We start from the raw sequence: 15,111 nt of genomic DNA, 5'->3' as shown, positions 1-15,111 counted from the left end.
GGTCTTCGACAACAATCACCATAAGACGATTGATACCGTCTACTTGTTAACCCAACGGTCGGTGCAGACATTAATGAAGTTTATTTTTTACGATATCTTGCTTAGTCGATGATTCAGTAATTTTCCCATAGGTACAAATCTTTTATCGATTTTGCTCACACTTCTTTTATAGCTGTTCTTCGGTCTATTCCGAAATTTCGTCTCAATCTTCTTCCTTTTTATTGATTTCTTTAACTTTATAAGGTTTGCGAGTAAAAGGCTGCATCAGCGTGTGTTATTAGAATGAGGAGCCCTATCTTGATTGTGGGGTATCATCGCTGCCGCTAACGCCAACCCACGAAACATCCCGAGCTTCTCACCGCGAGCGATCGATCAAATTTCGGCCCAGCTCCCCGCGTATGTCTTTTTCGCCGCTCGTTCAATCCTCTATTATTCTTTATCCAATGTATGTTAAATTATCACACTTATATGTACAACATTTCAACACTTAACTAAATACAGAGGGACTATTATGTCGAGAGAGGCCTATCCAGACTCGCCTTAAAAAGAAAGAAAACAAGTTAACATTTGTTTCCCTTTTTCGGAGAGCGCTGCAGCCTCCCATCGCTGAGACGTCGACGAAAAATGCCAGGAACATCACTAATTGAATGATTGGGGTTATGCTATTTATTACTGCCTGTAAACAGTTTTATGGAGATGCGCGAGGTAGTGCTATCGATTATGGAATAACAGCATACCATGCATTACGATGGCCCTCGGATAACAGCCAATTTTCACCCTGCCCTTAGGTCCTGTGGTAGCCGTGGTCCTGACCGTTTTCACAAACCTGCCGGCTGGATTTTCGTTTCGCTGAAGTCCTCACCTATTGCAACCCATTCAGAGCATTGATATTATAGAAGAGATGCTATCGCTCAGTTGCCCTTAAATCCTTAAACTGCGCGTACTCCCTGCATTTCTTCGTATGATTGTACCAGTTTAGTAGTCTTCGAAATGCCATAACCAGTGCCCAATAGGGTTACGTCGTATGGGTACTTGGTATCTGTCACATGTAAAGGGGTTATAATTTATTGCAGATGGTTGCAAATTATAGGGCCTCTTTGAACGCATCTGCACTGCGCGCTGTCTAAAATATAGATAAGACTCGAAGTGTGCAGCTATGCATTTCACCTACACTAGCATGACATTGTCGAAGGTGCCATAGCGGTGGCTAGACATCATCAGGGCTGGATCGATAGCTCAGTGATCAGTCGCTATACGTCGATTGTGTGTTGTTACAATACGATGTTAATCAGATCGATGAAAGCGACGTCGATGATGAGGGAGCTGACATGCACACGGTAAAAAATAGTAACCAACAAGGAATGGATCGTTGAGGTGACAAATCGGCTAAATTAATGGCGGCGACGTAAAGACGAAATGGAATCTCTCAGGATTATGTACTATAGCAGACAAGCGGTAAGCAACGAGTGATAAGTACTGATAGCTTTGTGCGCATCCCTCAACGGGATTGCTTTTCATCTGTATTGGAACAAGGTTTTCGTTTGTCTACAGGTGGAGTCGTATCTGGCGAAGCCCCATTCGCTCAAACGGCTCGCAGAGGTCACTCTGCTACAAGTAAACGCTCGTGACATTGAGTCACATAGGCGCTATAGATTGTTGGCTGACTATAGCATTGATGAGATGAATATTTCGGAATAGTTTTTTCCTCATTCAAAAATTGATGCTTTTCAAATAAATATGTTTCAGCGCATTGTGGCTTGCTGGAGCGCGCCGGCGGCAGTCTAGTCTATATATTCATGAATCGCACATAAGTAATATATGCGACTATATAGATATATGAATATATAAAAGTGATATAATCGAATATCAGCGAGGGATACATTCAGATTAAAAGATGTTGGCCAGCTGGCGGTCGTGGATGACAGGTCAACAGTGTTACGTGGCGTGTCTCGTTGCTGTGCTTATTACCTGTGATTTATTTATTATTAGAGAGAGATTTAAAATATACTTAGAGTATATATATATATATTTGCTATTTGGTAACCGAGGCTATTTAATTAGCGCCCAGTCCTCGCTGCTATCGGCTTTCCTCGAATGGCTAAAGGTCTCTGTTTTCGTGACAGATACGTATCACAAATAACCTTTACCAATATTTTATTGTTTTTGTTTTCGTAGTTCGTTCACCGATCTGTTCGTACTCAGATGTTGACATCTCACTCGAGTTAGTGAATGATACCTTGTAGGAACAGCAACATCTTTTCCCTAAGCAAAGTGTTCGAGGGAACCGGGTCGTTTTAAACGCAGTCTTAGATAAATTCATAGAATGAACAATTTGATCAAAATTAATAAGTAATTTAAATGCGATTATTAAGGTGCATTTAAGAAATACCGTTAGGCTGATAGCAAAGAGTGTCAAGCACGTACAAATTAGGTACCTCCACGAAAATTCCTTGCGGAGCGCTAGACCAACTGATTTCTTTGCCCAGGATGCTAATGTTTTACCTCATCCTTGAGATCTGATGTCTCTAAATTCATTTAAAAATCCTTTACAGTATTATTTAACAGTCTTTGTCTGTGATTGCTCATCGGTTTTTGAAGTAATCTGTTTTTCACGATCTTTTATACAAGGCAGAATCAGTCGGGAAACTATGGCGAAATTTTACGTTTTTAAACTTGTACTTTCAAATACTGAATGGATCGAGCTCCATCTAAGTGATAGAGTTCTTTCTTGAAGTTCTCAATACGGTTTCCTTCGACTCTATCCTCGGTTCTCGCTCTCTGCTATGTTTACCGCTACCTATCCACGTGACGCTTGTAACGAAAAAGATGCTCCTTTCCAGTGTGTAATGTAAAATGTAACAATCCTTTGCCTTGATGTTTCTAAACACAGAGATTCTTTTTGTCAAATAACCGACTCCTCAATGAGAACGCTGAAAATCTAATCGGGCAGGACGTTTCGTCGATTTTTCGATGTTTCGTTGAAGGAATTGTGATAAGCTATCGTCTACTCGTTTAAGTCCTGTAGCTTTCAAAAATTGTTAACAAACTCGTTTTCGTCTGCTCTTCTAATATCCTTTCTTCAGTGTAATGGGGCTAAGTAAATGGCCTATCGATTTGCTACTATTTCCTTAATATGGTGCGCCTACATGTCTTGCGTTATGTGGGCAAACGTTATATAATGAAGGACGGACTACTTCCTTATCAACATATCGCATACATGTACTAGCAAAGAATTTTAAAACTATTACCCCGAAGGTTTTTACTGAAAATGTTTCGCGCCAGAAAAACTTAATAGGATAATAATCGTCAAGAACATGATAGTTGCCGTGGTACCGTCTTCATGCTATATACTGTTAATATGTTATAATCACAATAATAAATACACGATGAAGAACGCTAAGCCAATCGTGCGATAGAAAGCGCAAGCTGACTCAGATTTTTTAACGCTACGAGGTTTTTATTATTAATGATTATTTTAATAAAACATACATTTCAATTTATCTATACAACTGAAGATAAGTGATTGCACCAAATCATTGGTTCAGCTGGCATAACGTCACTTCACCTGTTGAAGTCATAAATCTGTCAGACATTAATTGTCTCTGATTAGCTGTGTCCAAACTATATGCATGATTATTCGTACGTCTCAACTCTTCCATAGGACTCTTGTTCCTGTCGGACATTTCCTTTGTCTTACCCACTTTCCAAGCCTCCAAGCGCCAATCGCTGCTACAGCCTCCAAGTGCCGCACTAATATGATAGTTCTAAGTTGAAGAGCGCTACAGATTCGTGACCGTTGATTTAATTAATTAGATTGTATGTCGCCGTAGTTTCCAGAAGCCGGAGCGTAAGCCATTACTTTCAAATATTAGAACGGTTGACAAAAGCAATTTACGATCGAAAGCATCACAAAAGTCGTCCCAGCTGTAAAAACTAAATCGGGAAACTTGTAAGAGGACCACATATTACTGCTGCTGCACTTATTCAAAAATCAGAACATCGAAAAACACCGACACCTCCACATAGCAAACGGGGCGTAGAATATTCTCCTTGCATCTAGACTGCGCCACGAAAGCCTGAAGTGCTAACGCAGCTAGACAGGTCAATATTCACGAGAAGTTTGTAAGAAGGAATAAGGCAGAGCTCTGTAGGTCGAGACCCTTAATGGTACAAGACGAGAAACTAAAGGACAGTTGTTGATCTAGATGGTAGATGATAGCCAATAATTTTACCGCCAAATCTGACAGATGATAAAAATCCACGGCGTTCTTGTGGAAATTTAAGTTCAAGAATAGCGGAATTGAAAAAAGCCCCTTCGAGCCACAGCTGGTCACGTCTGTGCTTACGCGGTAAATGTTGGCGCAACGGTATATTTTCTGTCTGAGTTAGATCAGCCTCGTCAGAACGATAGGTGTTATATCGTCGACTATGAAGTTATTGAATCTCTTATGGCTTTGCAGAGTTAACAATCTGTGGAGCAGGTAATCGTGCAAGGTTTTGCCACGATCCAAACTGACGGCAGTTGATTGGTATTATCACAGTAAACCGATAGTTCCCATATTTACCAAACGAAGGCTTGACTTATTCGTAATCACGATAAGATTAGCCTCCGGAACCTAGACGCCAACAGCTCTGCCATTTATCAAGAACTACAGTAACCTCATGGAACCCACAAAGACATCAGGAATTGTCATACGCTAGTATAAAAATGCAACGTTCCAGTTTAAGTGCAACGACCTTCACAGATACGCTATGCTAATCAATTTTGCAATCAACTCAACGTAACCTATGCAGGACAGCTCCTCTCCGGCCCCCCCCGATCGCTGTTCTTCTTCCCCGAACGCGAATCTTACAAGGTAGACACACTATATTCACAATAATACATATATTATTACGAGCCTCTATCTGCTGCGATAAAAATCCCAAGCTAGCTAAGACCTTAGCCCAATCTGTCAGTGGTTAGTAAGACCAGGAAACGTCAAAACAAAGGAATGTATTCATCGAAAGCGATGTGTTGCCTATGTTAGCGGCAGAATAATGCTACAGGACCATTCCCTCTCAGCCTTGGTACATCGCCCGATACTCTGTACGATAGTATTACTGCCAATCCAAAATGCAGGTACTACCAACTCTGCAGCTTTGGTCTGCGTACAATCGACGACATAAAATGCGAATCCAGTAGGAATTGTGCGACATGCTTTTAACGTTATGCGAACTCTGCGACGTTCAGGAAAAGCTACGATCCTTTTATTTTGTTGTATAAACACATGAAGACTCCGGGTGGATATGTACGCAGATTCATCATTTTGAACCAATTTAATCTGCATCGTAACCAGGTTGATAAATATGCGCTAGATCTTTTTCCTTTTAGCGCGCAGGTTTTGCAAGTGTATAGGATGTAAAATATGTATAATGATAGCATACTGTTGCGTAGCATTTGTGGTATAAATATCTAGTCCCCGAGTAGAACTTATGGTAGGTCGTCATCTATAGGCCCCTAGGGAATAGCTTCTGGGTAGCAAGGCGTTGTGTTATAACGAAAAAAAAAAAGGACCAGGCCCAGGTTTTCCGACATGTAATGCGTCCTTGTTTCACGAACGGAGCGGTGTGCAGGCTACAGAAGGTCTTGGCAGCTGCCGAACTCGGAAAAAAAGATATCAAGTCGCATTGCCTGAACGACCTGTAAAGAACCCTACAATCTTGCATCCTGCGCTTAGGAATGAATTCAGGTATCCTGGTGTAAAAATCTAGAAATATTTTTTTTATGTGTCAGACGAAGCCGATCGGATTCATCTACATGCTATCGAACTTCCTGATGTCTGATTGAATTCACTAATTACCGTTCAAGGTAGGGCACGTTAGCTTCAAGCTGGCAATTTGTAAATACTGTACGGAAAAAGAGTGACGTTTATTTTGCAAACGATTATAACTCGATGGATGTTTTAATGGGACGTGGGTAGGAAAAGCAAGTGACGTTATCCAAGCGACGGTGCAACGTCCGTTCTGATTTTAAGGATCTTGCATACATTGCGGGATCGGAATAAACTGATTTATCGCGAACCGTCGACGTTTACGGCTGAGGACTGTAACGAACCAGGTCTCTTAAAAGCGGGCAGCATTCGACGTACAGGAGGGTACAAGTCTTCTACTTGTGCGACGTTTTTTCCTTTACAACCTGTGTTACGTAAAAAAATTTTGGTCCCGCAAAGCAGCTCTCACCGTACTCAGCGTCTTGGCAGTCGCTCTCTACGAACTCTATTTGATAAGCAAAAAGTTATTTTCTATTGAAATTATAAAAATGCATATAGGCTAATACATTGAAGCCACAGGCGTCGTGTTCTAAGAAAGCGGCGCCGAGGGCCTCTTAGGATGCTTTAATCGATAGAACATTTTGGCGTTATTTAATGGCGATTAGTTAAACCAAAAACCTTTACTCATCGCATGGAATAGGGCAATAATCTTCTCTGATTTTTTGTATACCGTAAACTCGCGCTGTTGGTGCTATGCCTTTGTTGCGTTGTCGCGAAGGATCACCCTGTGATACAGGCAAACTAAAATTTACATGTTAGATTCAAACCGTGCCACATAACGAAGGAAGACGTTTTTCCAGCCAAGTTTGCTTCCAGTATTTATCTAGCCCCTCTAAATAAGACTACCAAATATCCACTGCCAAAATTACAGCTCGAAAGTAAAATAATCAATGTGACAGGCCAAGCATACCAGTATGTAGTTAATCTTTGGCAAATCTGATTTACCTTTGGCCTTAGGGTTAGATGGACGATTCGTCTTTTAAATAGGATTCGTAGACCCGTTTGCAATACAGGATTTTTTCACAGTCCTTTAACAGCAGACACTAATAACAAATTAGGTAGGCTTTTAAAATGTCAGCAGACTGTTTAGCTTCTATATGGCCTCTGTGAAATTCTACAGTAAGGAATTATAAACTTCTGATCTCGGGACTATGGGGGTCTTTGAAAATATACTTGTCCCAATAGGTTGACTATGGGCGTCGATATAAATTCCGTCGGTGAAAATTGGTATTTGTAAAGCAAATAATTTGGCAGATAATGTTTCGTGATTGCGTAAACAATACCCCGATTAAGCAGGTAAGGAAATAACGTATAACGATGTGCGCTTCTTTGCCTAACACCCATTCTCGGGCATAAATATAACCTGTGATAACAAACAAAGTTATGGAAAAGTCCAATTTATGAGCATTATTTTTTCAGTTTTGAAATCGAATTGGAATCGTGGAAGTTTGTGCGTCATTGAAATGTCACGAGTGTTTTCGACAAGCCTAAATTTTATTTGGCATGAACCAAAACTAATAGGATTGAAAAAAAAACTTCCTTCAATGATACCGGTTGTGTGGTAAGAAAAAAAAAAAAAGTTTAATAGAAACTGTCAAATGCCACAGTGATCTCTGTGTACTGCATTAACCTAACGCATATAATAATACACAGTAGTAACAGCAGTCGCGAACGATTTTCACGTATTAGATGACACGTTGGCGGTCGTAGCAGCAGCTGTGAACATGACAACAAGATGCCAGCAATAATGGCGGCTATAGCTACTGCACAGGCAACACGTTTTACACGTCTCTCCACCGATAGGGGGCAGCACGGGCATTATAAATTGATATTTCACAGTGACATAATAGACTAAATACCCATATAGCACATCACATAGCTATTTATACGTTAATATGTAGGCCTGCTTGAACAAAAAAATAAAGTAAGCGCTCTCCTGAATGAGACCCCACGGTTCTGATTCGAGTGAGGGATTAGAGGCTGATAGTCAGCTGTGAATTGAGACCCTTTTAAAACAAACTACAGCTGCGATGGGTAATAACTTAACATTTTTTTAAGTAATTAAGTGTCTTGGTAGAATACAAGGGGTGGTTTAGTAATCAAGTTGTCTAGTGATATCGTAAGTACTGGAGATGGCTATCTTAACCATAAGCAACGCTTATGATTAGTAAACCTTTATATACATACCTTCATGAATAAATAATTCACCTTCAAACTATAAAGGTGTTCGTTGCTTGGCAACTACAGTTACGTAGAAAATTTTCTAGAAGAGCCTCGTCTATAGAAGTTCTTTTGACTTCTCTCGAATTCTCCCAGGGAAAACCTCTTCCAGTAAAGTCTCTAACGGTTGGAAGTACCCGACACCCTCGATATGCCCGTCCATTTTTTCGTCATTATCAAGCAGGTGTTATGACGCACGGTCTCAAAGGTGCGTAGCAGACAACCTAACTAAATAGTTAAAAGCTTCTTGAATTTTGTTTGATTGTGACTATTTTCCACAGCGGAAGTTTCTGTCAACGTTTCGTGAACACACCGACGTCCAAGACAAGAGGTTAAAGCCATACAAATGTGATATAGTCGATCATGAAATTAACTTGTTGGCAATACCATTCTTACATTACACCCTATATAAATATTGAATAGTCTTTTTCTTAAGCTTCGATGCGTGGAAATTTTAATTTTTGACATGAACCTCTCAATTAATAAAATCTCTAATAAATCAGGTGTGTCATACTGAAAATGTAATGAAGTAACATTCAAGTAGAATTTTGATTGTGAATTGATAGAAACCATCTGCTTGTTTTTTTTTTCCTGAATATAAGCGCTCTTGGCTATTCATCGGCGGCGGAAACAGCATCAGTCTAGCTGATTGTACGAATATTCAGTGGCATAGCCACCTGGGGGCTGTGTCAGCGTTGTTAGTAGTTATGGTTCCCTCAGTAAATGTATACCTTCTCATAGTCTCTATTTTACAAAGGATATTCGACCCTGATAGATTGCAAATGGCCGGGTAGCGAATGACCAACCGGTTGGCTCAAATTCATGAGTGCATATCCACGTATCGTATAGAACGAAGAAGAATAAAAAATGTTTTTGACTGGAAAGAGTTGACCACTAAGCTGACCCAGCGAAAGTTCTACGGCACAATTTCCTATGTCAACGCCCCATGATGTCGAATAGAAGACTTCATACCGGCCATCCGTTGTTGCATCAACTGGCGAGCGTGTACGTTTTTATCCACAACTTCGTATACACGGATGGCCAGCCGAGAAGGAAATATGTTGGTCACTTATCGAACTTAGCTAGTCCGACGTCGTTTGACAGATTGATCATATCTGTATAACAAGGGTACAGTGGTATAAAAATGTGTATAAGGCAATGATGTTACAAACTCTCATAAATAAATTTGAAACACTGTAAAACGAGATGGAGATAAATCGCTTCTGACGCTTCTTCTACCGTAAATACAAATTTATAGCATGAACACATCCAACCGGCCATATTAGTTTGTAGCGTAAAAGTGTCGAGGGTTTAGATTAAAGTTTACAAAAGCTAGGTTTGATGATTGTAAGGAAAACGTTGGAACTACGGAGCGCTAACAAACGGGACGTGTGTTTCGTATGAGATGCGCTGTTGACTGTGCCAGTATTGATCTATTGTCTATTCCTGATCTGCACTTACGTGCAAATCTGGTCATAGAGTTACAGAATCAAAACTACAATTTCAGAGATAATTCGAAATGTATTTCGGGAGCTACTTAACTAATGGCCTGCCTTACAACTTATTATGTCGTGTCTATTTATTTTACGATGTGTAAGATAATGTACGACTTTGCACTTAACGTAAGCTCATTGGTCTAGTTAGAGACTGAAGCTAAAGAACATGGCGCTAATCCGTGTTTTTGACATAACGTGAAGATTATTACACCGTTTGCACCACCTCTGCTTGAGAAGAACATACATAAAGCTCCGCTGTGAACCGAAGAATCTTAATTAATCAGCTTAAATCATGATAACTTCATCGACTAAACGACTATTTCGTTTCCTGTGATTTAGAGCTACATTGTTATTGTCGCTATACGATGGCCTACATATTCTTCGATGTATTTTGCAACGCCTTTATGCAGTCATTATTCTAAATATAAAAAAAGGGAAGCAATCGGCTTCCTTTACAAACACGACCTAATATATTCGACAAATCCTAGGCCAGCGTTGTATGTTTTGGTATGCTTGTCATGTTTTCTCGACACAGTAGGCCATAAGCATGCACATAAAAGGTCCACACGATTTAACTGTGTGCCACAATTGAGGTACCGCAATCACTTCAATCAAATGAATAGTTATTGAAGACCTCTCGTTTTGGTATCGTACAATAACAGAGATGCTTGTTACTGATTGGTTCTGTTCAATTGTACCGAATGGTACTGCTCGAAGTAGTACCATATACCGTGAAGGTACCATATACTGTGAAAGGCACTCTTTCAATGTAGAAACATGTATGTTGGATCACAGCTAACACCTCAACAGTACAAGCCACCGTTAGACTAATCTAACTATTTTTTGATGCAATAAAAATGATAATACGAGCGAAGTTCAAAATACGTTAAAACGATAACTCAACTTGCTGTTACAATCCATCCCACTGTTTCTATTGCATAGTACGGTACACATATGTCATCTACTGGTTGAACTCTATGATAAGTTACTGTTACAATCACGTTTTCGATCGAAGTTGAAGATAAGTTTTGCTATTGATCACTGTCAGTGGAAGCATTAGATTCTGTCCTGATATGTTTTCCCTCAATGCAACAACTGAATTCGGCTCTGTTCATTGGAAAAAAGCTAGGGTGCAGTACTCGTCTTTTCCCCGTACACTCCTCGAACTATCCTTTATATGAAAAAGTTATTTGCGCCTACGAGCCTTATTAAGCGTGCAAGGAATTAACAGATAGCGGCCTTATCATATTTCGAGCGAACCTAGCGGCCTCTTACCATTAGTGTAAGCCTTAACCTAGAGCTTTTTCCTAAAATTTCTGCCTCTTGTTTGATAGTCTTTGATAATTTCGCTTTACCTGGAGGATCATCTATCGGTACATGCCAACAAATACACTATTTATAGAATAGATAAAGCTATATATAAGCTCATGAACTTTTTATGCGAAATACTTCTAGAATGTTAACGATAACGAATTTTATCGATTTTTTGACAGTATAAGGTCCAACAACTTTGACTTACAAAATATACTTTATATAAGACAACTACGCCATAAATCTCACTCGCGTATAAATCAACTGGAGAATGGCGGCCTATAGAAAGTGGAAGACATCGAACATAACTAGGCCTAAATACCTTCAACAGGGTGACCCTGTTAAACAAGCTATACGCTATCTCGAAATATTATTGTTCGTCGAAAAGTTCTATAAACTTTTTGCATTGGAAAAGGAATTGCACCTAAAAAAATATTGTAAATCGAGGCCTCAACTTTATTACACGAACCATTTTTTGTAAACATTGAAACCTCTAGACCTCTACCCATATTCGACACATGGTTCACGCTGTTCGCGTAATACATCCTATTAGTACACTTGTACTATTATACAACGGTCGGAGCTATATATATGGCGAGTGAAGAACAACATATAGTGGAATATCATTGTCTAAGTGGTCGAAGGACGCATTTGATATAGTGGCAACAGAAAGATTGACGTCGTAACGGGATACCAAATGCGACCCTTATACATTAAGTATATATATATATGCATTATGTCAGCATGATTCATGCTACATTATCACAAATAGAGATATCTTCTAGATATGTAGCATACAACTCATAGGGTTCAATTATAATCCGCAGTTACGTTTCTGGTAGTGTATTGATACAAAAAAGATTGCTCCGTTCGGATCGATCATAGTCGTTCGTTTGTTTATCTACTTTCGGCGGGCGGTGGGTACCACTTAAGAACAACTTGACTGACTTTGGCTATGATCGGGCTTTTCCAATTGTTCGTCTGCAATACGCAACAATAGACCACGGAGACTGTTGGGCACGGAAACACTGGCAGCATTTTCGATCAGAGCTGTATATATGTCTGTACTGAAAAGAAAACCTCGCGTGTATAGGTTCTCAACGAACTCTACGAGGTGCAATTGACCTCCTTTTTGGTGTGTGTCTTTTGCGATCTCCAGTGTAAATCCGAGAATTGCATCATGTATGTATTGCACTTCCTGATCGCTATAATATTTCGGCACTTTACTAAAAACCTTATTCAACGTGAACAAAATACCTTCAAGAACACCCGATTCTAACTTGTATAGTTGGCCCAATGAGGTAATCACATTTAACAGCTGCTTAAGAGGGGTTGCTGAAAGATCCAAATTACTCAGACAAACAAGCGCATGTGAATGATTTGTCCGTCGTTGGTGTGAATGTAGCGTCTGCATTAAGGCGGGCAACGCCTGAACTGGACAGTAGTTAATCTTGTCCGTTGCGACAGCAATAGACTTCATCTGTGTCTCTAAGAGATACTGATGGCGAGTGAAGATTGATAGCAACATAACCGCCACCTGTTTGATGCAGCCAGGATGTTCAATGCTCTTCAATTCAATCTGCTCGAGAAGATCGGATATATCACTGAAGGCGTAGCCTGCTGATTCGACTGCTTGGTATACCTTACTCGTATCTACGGGCCTCGTGTGAAATCGTCTCAGAGGAGAAAGCTCAACTTCACTAATAAGAGCCTCAACAAGTGACAAACCCCTAGCTTCGGTAGCGGAGTTAACCAATAAGACGAGATCATCCGTTGGCAGTGGATCAATCCAGCCTCGTCGAACTGACCGAATAAGTGAAGCGAGGAGTGCGTGAATTAGATCTGTCCTTTTGCCTTCGGCCTCGCATCTCCTTACCGCTAAACAGGCTCCTTGGTATGCACGTGCTGACGTAATTGGTAAACGCAGAATAGAATATAAATACAGGTCTTGATAGAAAGGCTTGCTAAGGTTCACGCCTTGACTGACTGACTCCAAGATGCAGCACAGGACCTCGTCGTGCCTTGCACTCGGCAGTTCATCGATGCCGTTAAGCAAACTATCAAGCCCATCGGACACCATCGGTTGGACTAAACTATACTTTTCGGTCAAATCTGACTTATTGATGAGCTGGGTTGCCCAATTCGGCGGTGGGGCGCCCGAACCCGATTTCATATCTTGGTAGTCACGTGACCGCGCCAACCTGTACGGTAGTCCAATGTCAACAAAAAACTGATAGGCTTTTATTAGCAGCTCAAGTGGTTAATTCGCTATATTTCATTGGACACAGACTTACTGCTAGACGGGCATATCCAATACTTGCGCAGAATAGCAATTACCATTTTCAGACACCTCATTTAATTATCTAGTTATTTAAACACCTCATTTTCAATATCTGATTAGCGAGCCGACCTTTCTCGCACGAGCAAACACAATAGATTGTTTTTTAAATAACAATATCGATACAGCCATAAAACTGAATAGAGCCCATTAGAAATGCCGAGCTACACAGTTGGCTTTTACGCTATTTATGGGGCCACTGACGCAAGCAATATTTATCTAGAAGAGTCAAGCCTGTATAACACCGCTTCCTGTTCGCATCAAATAGAACGACTGCTTAATTATACAATAGATAAAAAAAGAAATGCCAAAAGTTCCATTTCTCACAGTGTCGGATTCACTATACCCAACTGTCAGGTTAGTTACCAACGAGAATAGAACTAGACGGTATCGAGTGATACTGTTAGTATCGACACGGTCGGTAGTTTTTCTGGTTTATCAAATGTCGACGCGTAAACAGCTTCTCGAATGCGCTGGTACAGCCGAGCTATAGTTGTCATTGTTGACACCGTCAAAGTGCGCCTACATTTGATACCTTTTTCTATGTGGCGAGTAACAAGATCAGATTTAAACGGTCGTTTCTACTGATGGCTCACGTCGGATATTGGTTCAGGATATACATGAGACGAGATACCGCAAGTTCTGAAATCCGACATGCTGGATTCGATCTAATCTCCTGTACGTAACGCGATTCGTTTACGACCGACACTTGACTGTCGCCTTGAGAAAATGTTTCGTTTATTATTTTAGAAGAATCGATATTCTCCCATTGCGTTTCTTCACATTTATATATATAGCTCTGTGTGTGTGTGTGTGTGTGTGTGTGTGTGTGTGTGTGTGTGTGTGTGTGTGTGTACAAGAAGTAACAGTTCCTCAGATCCTGCGGACATAAAGGTGGGTGGACAGATTTAGACGTTTCGAATTAGTTTAGTAAAAAAGTGCGTTTTTTTCATTCTGTGCATCGTTAATGGTTAAATGAAAAGCAGAGTCGTGGTATACTGCGACAACGAATTTAGATACGACGTAATAATAGCTACGACGACAAACGTATGCATGCATACGAGTAGTCATATATTTGTACTGATCCCTGAAGGCTGATTACTTTTTTTGACAGTTTACACATTAACACCTGCGAGATTCGTACTTATCACGTGTGGGCCTATTCGCTGTCGCAGTATACCACGACTCTGCTCTTCATTTAACCGTTAACGATGCACAGAATGAAAATAACACACTTCTTTACCAGACTAATTCGAAACGTCTAAATCTGTCCTTAAACGTTATATTCACTTACCCACCTTTATGTCCGCAGGATCTGAGGAGCTGTTACTTCTTTTTTCGAGAACAACTCTACTTATGAAGGGTGCCAGCGAACCTAACTCGGGTTGATAGATCATTTTCAATTGCGCAGAACTCTAACAGCGTTCAGCTTCGTCTTTGAGGCCCTAATGGAAAATATAGTCAGGTAAAAATATGCTACGTAACGGTGCCTGGATATATTACAGGACTAAACAAAAGTGGAAATGACGCCAGAAAGTACCAGCAGTAGCATAATGGTCGCCTGTTTGTCCGTTCGTCTGCACTCACTGAATCTTCAACCAGCAGTGACTTGTGTAGCGTTGAACTTTTTTGGATTGTAGATAGCCCGTAGGCGCTGGGAAAAAGCTCTTAAACTAGTCCATAGTAAATATTATCTGGCTAAAAGGCGGTGAGCATAAAAATGTGGGAGCAAAAATATTTATGCCTGAATAACCGACCGCGGGATACACCATCAAATATAGACTGTCGACAATTTACTTCGAGTCATTAACTGATAGAAGGGACTCTATCAAGTAAAGTTGGTAAAAGCCAGCCTCTTTCGCAGGCTGCAAAAGATATTTACGTTCTCACAAACTAACAAAAAAAAAAATAGAGAAAAATGATGAAGTTAAAGGTA

The 15,111-nt window shown here is 40.3% G+C and overlaps 1 protein-coding gene and 1 long non-coding RNA gene across 10 annotated transcripts in view; both read left to right on the top strand.

Annotated features, from left to right (window-relative positions):
• The window catches only part of LOC111244765 (sodium/potassium/calcium exchanger 3-like), a 30,844-nt gene extending 30,491 nt beyond the window's left edge, over nt 1-353 (top strand). For both annotated transcript variants that reach the window (XM_086979366.1, XM_086979363.1), the window contains exon 9: nt 244-353. The gene's annotated coding sequence lies outside the window, so the exon portion shown is untranslated. The remainder of the gene's footprint in view (nt 1-243) is intronic.
• A 7,351-nt stretch (nt 354-7,704) lies between these two features.
• The window catches only part of LOC147757250 (uncharacterized), a 67,980-nt gene continuing 60,573 nt past the window's right edge, over nt 7,705-15,111 (top strand). For 3 of the 8 annotated variants that reach the window (XR_015320091.1, XR_015320089.1, XR_015320087.1), the window contains exons 1-2: nt 7,705-7,929; nt 8,127-8,238. This is a non-coding gene — a long non-coding RNA (uncharacterized LOC147757250). Of the gene's footprint in view, nt 7,930-8,126; nt 8,239-8,311; nt 8,362-8,632; nt 9,252-15,111 lie in introns of those variants that run through there. The other 5 variants (XR_015320090.1, XR_015320088.1, XR_015320084.1 and 2 more) reach the window with 4 other exon arrangements.

Source organism: Varroa destructor, unplaced genomic scaffold, assembly GCF_002443255.2.
Source record: "Varroa destructor unplaced genomic scaffold, Vdes_3.0 BEIS01000002.1, whole genome shotgun sequence".
Classification (NCBI taxonomy): domain Eukaryota; kingdom Metazoa; phylum Arthropoda; class Arachnida; order Mesostigmata; family Varroidae; genus Varroa; species Varroa destructor.
The sequence above is the reverse complement of the archived record's forward strand: the minus strand, read 5'-3'. Positions and strand labels throughout refer to the sequence as shown.